Source organism: Carcharodon carcharias, chromosome 7 (genome assembly GCF_017639515.1).
Source record: "Carcharodon carcharias isolate sCarCar2 chromosome 7, sCarCar2.pri, whole genome shotgun sequence".
NCBI classification, from domain to species: Eukaryota; Metazoa; Chordata; class Chondrichthyes; order Lamniformes; family Lamnidae; genus Carcharodon; species Carcharodon carcharias.
In genome coordinates this window covers 85,073,046-85,087,712 of record NC_054473.1, presented here as the reverse complement: position 1 = coordinate 85,087,712, position 14,667 = coordinate 85,073,046, and positions in this window count along the sequence as shown.

Genomic DNA, 14,667 nt, shown 5'->3' with positions numbered 1-14,667 from the left:
CACCTGTAAAACACAGGGCTCCAGGTAACAGTGACACCTGTAAAACACAGGGGCTCCAGGTAACAGTGACACCTGTAAAACACAGGGCTCCAGGTAACAGTGACACCTGTAAAACACAGGGCTCCAGGTAACAGTGACACCTGTAAAACACAGGGGCTCCAGGTAACAGTGACACCTGTAAAACACAGGGCTCCAGGTAACAGTGACACCTGTAAAACACAGGGGCTCCAGGTAACAGTGACACCTGTAAAACACAGGCTCCAGGTAACAGTGACACCTGTAAAACACAGGGGCTCCAGGTAACAGTGACACCTGTAAAACACAGGGGCTCCAGGTAACAGTGACACCTGTAAAACACAGGCTCCAGGTAACAGTGACACCTGTAAAACACAGGGGCTCCAGGTAACAGTGACACCTGTAAAACACAGGGGCTCCAGGTAACAGTGACACCTGTAAAACACAGGGCTCCAGGTAACAGTGACACCTGTAAAACACAGGGGCTCCAGGTAACAGTGACACCTGTAAAACACAGGGCTCCAGGTAACAGTGACACCTGTAAAACACAGGGCTCCAGGTAACAGTGACACCTGTAAAACACAGGGGCTCCAGGTAACAGTGACACCTGTAAAACACAGGGCTCCAGGTAACAGTGACACCTGTAAAACACAGGGCTCCAGGTAACAGTGACACCTGTAAAACACAGGGCTCCAGGTAACAGTGACACCTGTAAAACACAGGGCTCCAGGTAACAGTGACACCTGTAAAACACAGGGCTCCAGGTAACAGTGACACCTGTAAAACACAGGGCTCCAGGTAACAGTGACACCTGTAAAACACAGGGGCTCCAGGTAACAGTGACACCTGTAAAACACAGGGGCTCCAGGTAACAGTGACACCTGTAAAACACAGGGCTCCAGGTAACAGTGACACCTGTAAAACACAGGGCTCCAGGTAACAGTGACACCTGTAAAACACAGGGCTCCAGGTAACAGTGACACCTGTAAAACACAGGGCTCCAGGTAACAGTGACACCTGTAAAACACAGGGCTCCAGGTAACAGTGACACCTGTAAAACACAGGGCTCCAGGTAACAGTGACACCTGTAAAACACAGGGCTCCAGGTAACAGTGACACCTGTAAAACACAGGGCTCCAGGTAACAGTGACACCTGTAAAACACAGGGCTCCAGGTAACAGTGACACCTGTAAAACACAGGGCTCCAGGTAACAGTGACACCTGTAAAACACAGGGCTCCAGGTAACAGTGACACCTGTAAAACACAGGGCTCCAGGTAACAGTGACACCTGTAAAACACAGGGCTCCAGGTAACAGTGACACCTGTAAAACACAGGGCTCCAGGTAACAGTGACACCTGTAAAACACAGGGGCTCCAGGTAACAGTGACACCTGTAAAACACAGGGCTCCAGGTAACAGTGACACCTGTAAAACACAGGGCTCCAGGTAACAGTGACACCTGTAAAACACAGGGCTCCAGGTAACAGTGACACCTGTAAAACACAGGGGCTCCAGGTAACAGTGACACCTGTAAAACACAGGGCTCCAGGTAACAGTGACACCTGTAAAACACAGGGCTCCAGGTAACAGTGACACCTGTAAAACACAGGGCTCCAGGTAACAGTGACACCTGTAAAACACAGGGCTCCAGGTAACAGTGACACCTGTAAAACACAGGGCTCCAGGTAACAGTGACACCTGTAAAACACAGGGCTCCAGGTAACAGTGACACCTGTAAAACACAGGGGCTCCAGGTAACAGTGACACCTGTAAAACACAGGGCTCCAGGTAACAGTGACACCTGTAAAACACAGGGCTCCAGGTAACAGTGACACCTGTAAAACACAGGGGCTCCAGGTAACAGTGACACCTGTAAAACACAGGGGCTCCAGGTAACAGTGACACCTGTAAAACACAGGGCTCCAGGTAACAGTGACACCTGTAAAACACAGGGCTCCAGGTAACAGTGACACCTGTAAAACACAGGGCTCCAGGTAACAGTGACACCTGTAAAACACAGGGCTCCAGGTAACAGTGACACCTGTAAAACACAGGGCTCCAGGTAACAGTGACACCTGTAAAACACAGGGCTCCAGGTAACAGTGACACCTGTAAAACACAGGGGCTCCAGGTAACAGTGACACCTGTAAAACACAGGGCTCCAGGTAACAGTGACACCTGTAAAACACAGGGCTCCAGGTAACAGTGACACCTGTAAAACACAGGGCTCCAGGTAACAGTGACACCTGTAAAACACAGGGCTCCAGGTAACAGTGACACCTGTAAAACACAGGGCTCCAGGTAACAGTGACACCTGTAAAACACAGGGCTCCAGGTAACAGTGACACCTGTAAAACACAGGGGCTCCAGGTAACAGTGACACCTGTAAAACACAGGGCTCCAGGTAACAGTGACACCTGTAAAACACAGGGCTCCAGGTAACAGTGACACCTGTAAAACACAGGGCTCCAGGTAACAGTGACACCTGTAAAACACAGGGCTCCAGGTAACAGTGACACCTGTAAAACACAGGGCTCCAGGTAACAGTGACACCTGTAAAACACAGGGCTCCAGGTAACAGTGACACCTGTAAAACACAGGGGCTCCAGGTAACAGTGACACCTGTAAAACACAGGGCTCCAGGTAACAGTGACACCTGTAAAACACAGGGGCTCCAGGTAACAGTGACACCTGTAAAACACAGGGCTCCAGGTAACAGTGACACCTGTAAAACACAGGGGCTCCAGGTAACAGTGACACCTGTAAAACACAGGGCTCCAGGTAACAGTGACACCTGTAAAACACAGGGCTCCAGGTAACAGTGACACCTGTAAAACACAGGGCTCCAGGTAACAGTGACACCTGTAAAACACAGGGCTCCAGGTAACAGTGACACCTGTAAAACACAGGGGCTCCAGGTAACAGTGACACCTGTAAAACACAGGGCTCCAGGTAACAGTGACACCTGTAAAACACAGGGGCTCCAGGTAACAGTGACACCTGTAAAACACAGGGCTCCAGGTAACAGTGACACCTGTAAAACACAGGGCTCCAGGTAACAGTGACACCTGTAAAACACAGGGCTCCAGGTAACAGTGACACCTGTAAAACACAGGGCTCCAGGTAACAGTGACACCTGTAAAACACAGGGGCTCCAGGTAACAGTGACACCTGTAAAACACAGGGCTCCAGGTAACAGTGACACCTGTAAAACACAGGGGCTCCAGGTAACAGTGACACCTGTAAAACACAGGGCTCCAGGTAACAGTGACACCTGTAAAACACAGGGGCTCCAGGTAACAGTGACACCTGTAAAACACAGGGCTCCAGGTAACAGTGACACCTGTAAAACACAGGGGCTCCAGGTAACAGTGACACCTGTAAAACACAGGGCTCCAGGTAACAGTGACACCTGTAAAACACAGGGCTCCAGGTAACAGTGACACCTGTAAAACACAGGGGCTCCAGGTAACAGTGACACCTGTAAAACACAGGGGCTCCAGGTAACAGTGACACCTGTAAAACACAGGGGCTCCAGGTAACAGTGACACCTGTAAAACACAGGCTCCAGGTAACAGTGACACCTGTAAAACACAGGGGCTCCAGGTAACAGTGACACCTGTAAAACACAGGGCTCCAGGTAACAGTGACACCTGTAAAACACAGGGCTCCAGGTAACAGTGACACCTGTAAAACACAGGCTCCAGGTAACAGTGACACCTGTAAAACACAGGGGCTCCAGGTAACAGTGACACCTGTAAAACACAGGGGCTCCAGGTAACAGTGACACCTGTAAAACACAGGGGCTCCAGGTAACAGTGACACCTGTAAAACACAGGGCTCCAGGTAACAGTGACACCTGTAAAACACAGGCTCCAGGTAACAGGGACAACTGTAAAACATAGGGGCTCCAGTTAACAGAGACACCTATAAACTACAGGTGTTCCAGGTAACAGTGACACCTGTAAAACACAGGGGCTCCAGGTAACAGTGACACCTGTAAAACACAGGGGCTCCAGGTAACAGTGACACCTGTAAAACACAGTGGCTCCAGGTAACAGTGACACCTGTAAAACACAGGGGCTCCAGGTAACAGTGACACCTGTAAAACACAGGGCTCCAGGTAACAGTGACATGTGTAAAACACAGGGCTCCAGGTAACAGTGACACCTGTAAAACACAGGGCTCCAGGTAACAGTGACACCTGTAAAACACAGGGGCTCCAGGTAACAGTGACACCTGTAAAACACAGGGCTCCAGGTAACAGTGACACCTGTAAAACACAGGGGCTCCAGGTAACAGTGACACCTGTAAAACACAGGGCTCCAGGTAACAGTGACACCTGTAAAACACAGGGCTCCAGGTAACAGTGACACCTGTAAAACACAGGGCTCCAGGTAACAGTGACACCTGTAAAACACAGGGCTCCAGGTAACAGTGACACCTGTAAAACACAGGGGCTCCAGGTAACAGTGACACCTGTAAAACACAGGGCTCCAGGTAACAGTGACACCTGTAAAACACAGGGGCTCCAGGTAACAGTGACACCTGTAAAACACAGGGCTCCAGGTAACAGTGACACCTGTAAAACACAGGGCTCCAGGTAACAGTGACACCTGTAAAACACAGGGCTCCAGGTAACAGTGACACCTGTAAAACACAGGGCTCCAGGTAACAGTGACACCTGTAAAACACAGGGCTCCAGGTAACAGTGACACCTGTAAAACACAGGGGCTCCAGGTAACAGTGACACCTGTAAAACACAGGGCTCCAGGTAACAGTGACACCTGTAAAACACAGGGCTCCAGGTAACAGTGACACCTGTAAAACACAGGGCTCCAGGTAACAGTGACACCTGTAAAACACAGGGCTCCAGGTAACAGTGACACCTGTAAAACACAGGGCTCCAGGTAACAGTGACACCTGTAAAACACAGGGCTCCAGGTAACAGTGACACCTGTAAAACACAGGGCTCCAGGTAACAGTGACACCTGTAAAACACAGGGGCTCCAGGTAACAGTGACACCTGTAAAACACAGGGCTCCAGGTAACAGTGACACCTGTAAAACACAGGGCTCCAGGTAACAGTGACACCTGTAAAACACAGGGCTCCAGGTAACAGTGACACCTGTAAAACACAGGGCTCCAGGTAACAGTGACACCTGTAAAACACAGGGGCTCCAGGTAACAGTGACACCTGTAAAACACAGGGGCTCCAGGTAACAGTGACACCTGTAAAACACAGGGCTCCAGGTAACAGTGACACCTGTAAAACACAGGGGCTCCAGGTAACAGTGACACCTGTAAAACACAGGGCTCCAGGTAACAGTGACACCTGTAAAACACAGGGCTCCAGGTAACAGTGACACCTGTAAAACACAGGGCTCCAGGTAACAGTGACACCTGTAAAACACAGGGCTCCAGGTAACAGTGACACCTGTAAAACACAGGGGCTCCAGGTAACAGTGACACCTGTAAAACACAGGGGCTCCAGGTAACAGTGACACCTGTAAAACACAGGGCTCCAGGTAACAGTGACACCTGTAAAACACAGGGGCTCCAGGTAACAGTGACACCTGTAAAACACAGGGCTCCAGGTAACAGTGACACCTGTAAAACACAGGGCTCCAGGTAACAGTGACACCTGTAAAACACAGGGCTCCAGGTAACAGTGACACCTGTAAAACACAGGGGCTCCAGGTAACAGTGACACCTGTAAAACACAGGGCTCCAGGTAACAGTGACACCTGTAAAACACAGGGCTCCAGGTAACAGTGACACCTGTAAAACACAGGGCTCCAGGTAACAGTGACACCTGTAAAACACAGGGGCTCCAGGTAACAGTGACACCTGTAAAACACAGGGCTCCAGGTAACAGTGACACCTGTAAAACACAGGGCTCCAGGTAACAGTGACACCTGTAAAACACAGGGGCTCCAGGTAACAGTGACACCTGTAAAACACAGGGCTCCAGGTAACAGTGACACCTGTAAAACACAGGGCTCCAGGTAACAGTGACACCTGTAAAACACAGGGGCTCCAGGTAACAGTGACACCTGTAAAACACAGGGCTCCAGGTAACAGTGACACCTGTAAAACACAGGGCTCCAGGTAACAGTGACACCTGTAAAACACAGGGCTCCAGGTAACAGTGACACCTGTAAAACACAGGGGCTCCAGGTAACAGTGACACCTGTAAAACACAGGGGCTCCAGGTAACAGTGACACCTGTAAAACACAGGGCTCCAGGTAACAGTGACACCTGTAAAACACAGGGGCTCCAGGTAACAGTGACACCTGTAAAACACAGGGCTCCAGGTAACAGTGACACCTGTAAAACACAGGGCTCCAGGTAACAGTGACACCTGTAAAACACAGGGGCTCCAGGTAACAGTGACACCTGTAAAACACAGGGCTCCAGGTAACAGTGACACCTGTAAAACACAGGGCTCCAGGTAACAGTGACACCTGTAAAACACAGGGCTCCAGGTAACAGTGACACCTGTAAAACACAGGGGCTCCAGGTAACAGTGACACCTGTAAAACACAGGCTTCCAGGTAACAGTGACACCTGTAAAACACAGGGCTCAAGGTAACATTGACACCAGTAAAACACAGGGGCTCAAGGTAACATTGACACCTGTAAAACACAGGGCTCCAGGTAACAGTGGCACCTGTAAAACACAGGGGCTCCAGGTAACAGTGACACCTGTAAAACACAGGGGCTCCAGGTAACAGTGACACCTGTAAAACACAGGGGCTCCAGGTAACAGTGACACCTGTAAAACACGGGCTCCAGGTAACAGTGACACCTGTAAAACACAGGGCTCCAGGTAACAGTGACACCTGTAAAACACAGGGGCTCCAGGTAACAGTGACACCTGTAAAACACAGGGGCTCCAGGTAACAGTGACACCTGTAAAACACAGGGCTCCAGGTAACAGTGACACCTGTAAAACACAGGGCTCCAGGTAACAGTGACACCTGTAAAACACAGGGCTCCAGGTAACAGTGACACCTGTAAAACACAGGGCTCCAGGTAACAGTGACACCTGTAAAACACAGGGCTCCAGGTAACAGTGACACCTGTAAAACACAGGGCTCCAGGTAACAGTGACACCTGTAAAACACAGGGCTCCAGGTAACAGTGACACCTGTAAAACACAGGGCTCCAGGTAACAGTGACACCTGTAAAACACAGGGCTCCAGGTAACAGTGACACCTGTAAAACACAGGGGCTCCAGGTAACAGTGACACCTGTAAAACACAGGCTCCAGGTAACAGTGACACCTGTAAAACACAGGGGCTCCAGGTAACAGTGACACCTGTAAAACACAGTGGCTCCAGGTAACAGTGACACCTGTAAAACACAGGGGCTCCAGGTAACAGTGACACCTGTAAAACACAGGGGCTCCAGGTAACAGTGACACCTGTAAAACACAGGCTCCAGGTAACAGTGACACCTGTAAAACACAGGGGCTCCAGGTAACAGTGACACCTGTAAAACACGGGCTCCAGGTAACAGTGACACCTGTAAAACACAGGGTCTCCAGGTAACAGTGACACCTGTAAAACAAAGGGGCTCCAGGTAACAGTGACACCTGTAAAACATAGGCTCCAGGTAACAGTGACACCTGTAAAACACAGGGCTCCAGGTAACAGTGACACCTGTAAAACACAGGGGCTCCAGGTAACAGTGACACCTGTAAAACACAGGGCTCCAGGTAACAGTGACACCTGTAAAACACAGGGGCTCCAGGTAACAGTGACACCTGTAAAACACAGGGCTCCAGGTAACAGTGACACCTGTAAAACACAGGGCTCCAGGTAACAGTGACACCTGTAAAACACAGGGGCTCCAGGTAACAGTGACACCTGTAAAACACAGGGCTCCAGGTAACAGTGACACCTGTAAAACACAGGGGCTCCAGGTAACAGTGACACCTGTAAAACACAGGCTCCAGGTAACAGTGACACCTGTAAAACACAGGGCTCCAGGTAACAGTGACACCTGTAAAACACAGGGCTCCAGGTAACAGTGACACCTGTAAAACACAGGGCTCCAGGTAACAGTGACACCTGTAAAACACAGGGGCTCCAGGTAACAGTGACACCTGTAAAACACAGGGCTCCAGGTAACAGTGACACCTGTAAAACACAGGGGCTCCAGGTAACAGTGACACCTGTAAAACACAGGGCTCCAGGTAACAGTGACACCTGTAAAACACAGGGCTCCAGGTAACAGTGACACCTGTAAAACACAGGGGCTCCAGGTAACAGTGACACCTGTAAAACACAGGGCTCCAGGTAACAGTGACACCTGTAAAACACAGGGGCTCCAGGTAACAGTGACACCTGTAAAACACAGGGCTCCAGGTAACAGTGACACCTGTAAAACACAGGGCTCCAGGTAACAGTGACACCTGTAAAACACAGGGCTCCAGGTAACAGTGACACCTGTAAAACACAGGGGCTCCAGGTAACAGTGACACCTGTAAAACACAGGGCTCCAGGTAACAGTGACACCTGTAAAACACAGGGCTCCAGGTAACAGTGACACCTGTAAAACACAGGGCTCCAGGTAACAGTGACACCTGTAAAACACAGGGGCTCCAGGTAACAGTGACACCTGTAAAACACAGGGCTCCAGGTAACAGTGACACCTGTAAAACACAGGGCTCCAGGTAACAGTGACACCTGTAAAACACAGGGGCTCCAGGTAACAGTGACACCTGTAAAACACAGGGCTCCAGGTAACAGTGACACCTGTAAAACACAGGGCTCCAGGTAACAGTGACACCTGTAAAACACAGGGCTCCAGGTAACAGTGACACCTGTAAAACACAGGGGCTCCAGGTAACAGTGACACCTGTAAAACACAGGGCTCCAGGTAACAGTGACACCTGTAAAACACAGGGGCTCCAGGTAACAGTGACACCTGTAAAACACAGGGCTCCAGGTAACAGTGACACCTGTAAAACACAGGGCTCCAGGTAACAGTGACACCTGTAAAACACAGGGCTCCAGGTAACAGTGACACCTGTAAAACACAGGGGCTCCAGGTAACAGTGACACCTGTAAAACACAGGCTCCAGGTAACAGTGACACCTGTAAAACACAGGGGCTCCAGGTAACAGTGACACCTGTAAAACACAGGGGCTCCAGGTAACAGTGACACCTGTAAAACACGGGCTCCAGGTAACAGTGACACCTGTAAAACACCAGGGCTCCAGGTAACAGTGACACCTGTAAAACACAGGGGCTCCAGGTAACAGTGACACCTGTAAAACACCGGGTCTCCAGGTAACAGTGACACCTGTAAAACACAGGGCTCCAGGTAACAGTGACACCTGTAAAACACAGGGGCTCCAGGTAACAGTGACACCTGTAAAACACAGGGGCTCCAGGTAACAGTGACACCTGTAAAACACAGGCTCCAGGTAACAGTGACACCTGTAAAACACAGGGGCTCCAGGTAACAGTGACACCTGTAAAACATGGGCTCCAGGTAACAGTGACACCTGTAAAACACAGGCTCCAGGTAACAGTGACACCTGTAAAACACAGGGTCTCCAGGTAACAGTGACACCTGTAAAACACAGGGGCTCCAGGTAACAGTGACACCTGTAAAACACAGGCTCCAGGTAACAGTGACACCTGTAAAACACAGGGGCTCCAGGTAACAGTGACACCTGTAAAACACAGGCTCCAGGTAACAGTGACACCTGTAAAACACAGGGCTCCAGGTAACAGTGACACCTGTAAAACACAGGGCTCCAGGTAACAGTGACACCTGTAAAACACAGGGCTCCAGGTAACAGTGACACCTGTAAAACACAGGGGCTCCAGGTAACAGTGACATCTGTAAAACACAGGGGCTCCAGGTAACAGTGACACCTGTAACACGCAAGGTCTCCAGGTAACAGTGACACCTGTAAAACACAGGGGCTCCAGGTAACAGTGACACCTGTAAAACACAGGGGCTCCAGGTAACAGTGACACCTGTAAAACACAGGGCTCCAGGTAACAGTGACACCTGTAAAACACAGGGGCTCCAGGTAACAGTGACACCTGTAAAACATGGGCTCCAGGTAACATTGACACCTGTAAAACACAGGGGCTCCAGGTAACAGTGACACCTGTAAAACACAGGGGCTCCAGGTAACAGTGGCACCTGTAAAACACAAGGGCACCAGGTAACAGTGACATGTGTAAGACACAGGCTGCAGGTAACAGTGACACCTGTAAAACACAGGCTCCAGGTAACAGTGACACCTGTAAAACACAGGGGCTCCAGGTAACAGTGACACCTGTAAAACACAGGGGCTCCAGGTAACAGTGACACCTGTAAAACATGGGCTCCAGGTAACAGTGACACCTGTAAAACACAGGGGCTCCAGGTAACAGTGACACCTGTAAAACACAGGGGCTCCAGGTAACAGTGACACCTGTAAAACACGGCCTCCAGGTAACAGTGACACCTGTAAAACACAGGCTCCAGGTAACAGTGACACCTGTAAAACACAGGGGCTCCAGGTAACAGTGACACCTGTAAAACACAGGGCTCCAGGTAACAGTGACACCTGTAAAACACAGGCTCCAGGTAACAGTGACACCTGTAAAACACAGGCTCCAGGTAACAGTGACACCTGTAGAACACAGGGGCTCCAGGTAACAGTGACATCTGTAAAACACAGGGCTCCAGGTAACAGTGACACCTGTAAAACACAGGGGCTCCAGGTAACAGTGACACCTGTAAAACACAGGGGCTCCAGGTAACAGTGACACCTGTAAAACACAGGGCTCCAGGTAACAGTGACACCTGTAAGACACAGGGGCTCCAGGTAACAGTGACACCTGTAAAACACAGGGGCTCCAGGTAACAGTGACACCTGTAAAACACAGGCTCCAGGTAACAGTGACACCTGTAAAACACAGGGCTCCAGGTAACAGTGACACCTGTAAAACACCGGGGCTCCAGGTAACAGTGACACCTGTAAAACACAGGCTCCAGGTAACAGTGACACCTGTAATACACAGGGCTCCAGGTAACAGTGACACCTGTAAAACACAGGGGCTCCAGGTAACAGTGACACCTGTAAAACACAGGGGCTCCAGGTAACAGTGACACCTGTAAAACACAGGCTCCAGGTAACAGTGACACCTGTAAAACACAGGGGCTCCAGGTAACAGTGACACCTGTAAAACACAGGTGTTCCAGGTAACAGTGACACCTGTAAAACACGGGCTCCAGGTAACAGTGACACCTGTAAAACACAGGGCTCCAGGTAACAGTGACACCTGTAAAACACAGGGGCTCCAGGTAACAGTGACTCCTGTAAAACACAGGGCTCCAGGTAACAGTGACACCTGTAAAACACAGGGGCTCCAGGTAACAGTGTCACCTGTAAAACACAGGCTCCAGTAACAGTGACACCTGTAAAACACAGGGGCTCCAGGTAACAGTGACACCTGTAAAACATGGGCTCCAGGTAACAGTGACACCTGTAAAACACAGGCTCCAGGTAACAGTGACATCTGTAAAACACAGGGGCTCCAGGTAACAGTGACACCTGTAAAACACAGGGGCTCCTGGTAACAGTGACACCTGTAAAACACAGGCTCCAGGTAACAGTGACATCTGTAAAACACTGGGGCTCCAGGTAACAGTGACACCTGTAAAACACAGGCTCCAGGTAACAGTGACATCTGTAAAACACAGGGGCTCCAGGTAACAGTGACACCTGTAAAACACAGGGGCTCCAGGTAACAGTGACACCTGTAAAACACAGGCTCCAGGTAACAGTGACACCTGTAAAACACAGGCTCCAGGTAACAGTGACACCTGTAAAACACCAGGGCTCCAGGTAACAGTGACATCTGTAAAACACAGGCTCCAGGTAACAGTGACACCTGTAAAACACAGGGGCTCCAGGTAACAGTGACACCTGTAAAACACAGGGGCTCCAGGTAACAGTGACTCCTGTAAAACACAGGGGCTCCAGGTAACAGTGACTCCTGTAAAACACAGGGCTCCAGTTAACAGTGACACCTGTAAAACACAGGGGCTCCAGGTAACAGTGACAACTGTAAAACACAGGGGCTCCAGGTAACAGTGACACCTGTAAAACACAGGGCTCCAGGTAACAGTGACACCTGTAAAACACAGGGGCTCCAGGTAACAGTGACACCTGTAAAACACAGGCTCCAGAAACAGTGACACCTGTAAAACACAGGGGCTCCAGGTAACAGTGACACCTGTAAAACACTGGCTCCAGGTAACAGTGACACCTGTAAAACACAGGGGCTCCAGGTAACAGTGACACCTGTAAAACACAAGGGCTCCAGGTAACAGTGACACCTGTAAAACACAGGGGCTCCAGGTAACAGTGACACCTGTAAAACACAGGGGCTCCAGGTAACAGTGACACCTGTAAAACACAGGCTCCAGGTAACAGTGACACCTGTAAAACACAGGGCTCCAGGTAACAGTGACACCTGTAAAACACAGGGGCTCCAGGTAACAGTGACACCTGTAAAACACAGGCTCCAGGTAACAGTGACACCTGTAAAACACAGGGGCTCCAGGTAACAGTGACACCTGTAAAACATGGGCTCCAGGTAACAGTGACACCTGTAAAACACAGGCTCCAGGTAACAGTGACATCTGTAAAACACAGGGGCTCCAGGTAACAGTGACACCTGTAAAACACAGGGGCTCCAGGTAACAGTGACCCCTGTAAAACACAGGCTCCAGGTAACAGTGACATCTGTAAAACACTGGGGCTCCAGGTAACAGTGACACCTGTAAAACACAGGGCTCCAGGTAACAGTGACATCTGTAAAACACAGGGGCTCCAGGTAACAGTGACACCTGTAAAACACAGGGGCTCCAGGTAACAGTGACACCTGTAAAACACAGGGTCTCCAGGTAACAGTGACACCTGTAAAACACAGGGCTCCAGGTAACAGTGACACCTGTAAAACACCAGGGCTCCAGGTAACAGTGACATCTGTAAAACACAGGCTCCAGGTAACAGTGACACCTGTAAAACACAGGGGCTCCAGGTAACAGTGACACCTGTAAAACACAGGGGCTCCAGGTAACAGTGACTCCTGTAAAACACAGGGGCTCCAGGTAACAGTGACACCTGTAAAACACAGGCTCCAGGTAACAGTGACACCTGTAAAACACAGGGCTCCAGGTAACAGTGACACCTGTAAAACACAGGGGCTCCAGGTAACAGTGACACCTGTAAAACACAAGGTCTCCAGGTAACAGTGACACCTGTAAAACACAGGGGCTCCAGGTAACAGTGACACCTGTAAAACACAGGCTCCAGTAACAGTGACACCTGTAAAACACAGGGGCTCCAGGTAACAGTGACACCTGTAAAACACTGGCTCCAGGTAACAGTGACACCTGTAAAACACAGGGGCTCCAGGTAACAGTGACACCTGTAAAACACAGGCTCCAGGTAACAGTGACACCTGTAAAACACAGGGGCTCCAGGTAACAGTGACACCTGTAAAACACAGGGGCTCCAGGTAACAGTGACACCTGTAAAACACAAGGTCTCCAGGTAACAGTGACACCTGTAAAACACAGGGGCTCCAGGTAAGGGACACCTGTAAAACACAGGCTCCAGAAACAGTGACACCTGTTAAGCACAGGGGCTCCAGGTAACAGTGACACCTTTAAAACACAGGCTCCAGGTAACAGTGACACCTGTAAAACACAGGGGCTCCAGGTAACAGTGACACCTGTAAAACACAGGGGCTCCAGGTAACAGTGACACCTGTAAAACACAGGCTCCAGATAACAGTGACACCTGTAAAACACAGGGGCTCCAGGTAACAGTGACACCTGTAAAACATGGGCTCCAGGTAACAGTGACACCTGTAAAACACAGGCTCCAGGTAATAGTGACATCTGTAAAACACAGGGGCTCCAGGTAACAGTGACACCTGTAAAACACAGGGGCTCCTGGTCACAGTGACCCCTGTAAAACACAGGCTCCAGGTAACAGTGACATCTGTAAAACACTGGGGCTCCAGGTAACAGTGACACCTGTAAAACACAGGCTCCAGGTAACAGTGACACCTGTAAAACACAGGGGCTCCAGGTAACAGTGACACCTGTAAAACACAGGGGCTCCAGGTAACAGTGACACCTGTAAAACACAGGCTCCAGGTAACAGTGACACCTGTAAAACACAGGGGCTCCAGGTAACAGTGACACCTGTAAAACACAGGCTCCAGGTAACAGTGACACCTGTAAAACACAAGGGCTCCAGGTAACAGTGACACCTGTAAAACACAGGGGCTCCAGGTAACAGTGACACCTGTAAAACACAGGGGCTCCAGGTAACAGTGACACCTGTAAAACACAAGGGCTCCAGGTAACAGTGACACCTGTAAAACACGGGCTCCAGGTAACAGTGACACCTGTAAAACACAGGGGCTCCAGGTAACAGTGACACCTGTAAAACACGGGCTCCAGGTAACAGTGACACCTGTAAAACACAGGGGCTCCAGGTAACAGTGACACCTGTAAAACACAGGGCTCCAGGTAACAGTGACACCTGTAAAACACAGGGGCTCCAGGTAACAGTGACACCTGTAAAACACAGGCTCCAGGTAACAGTGAC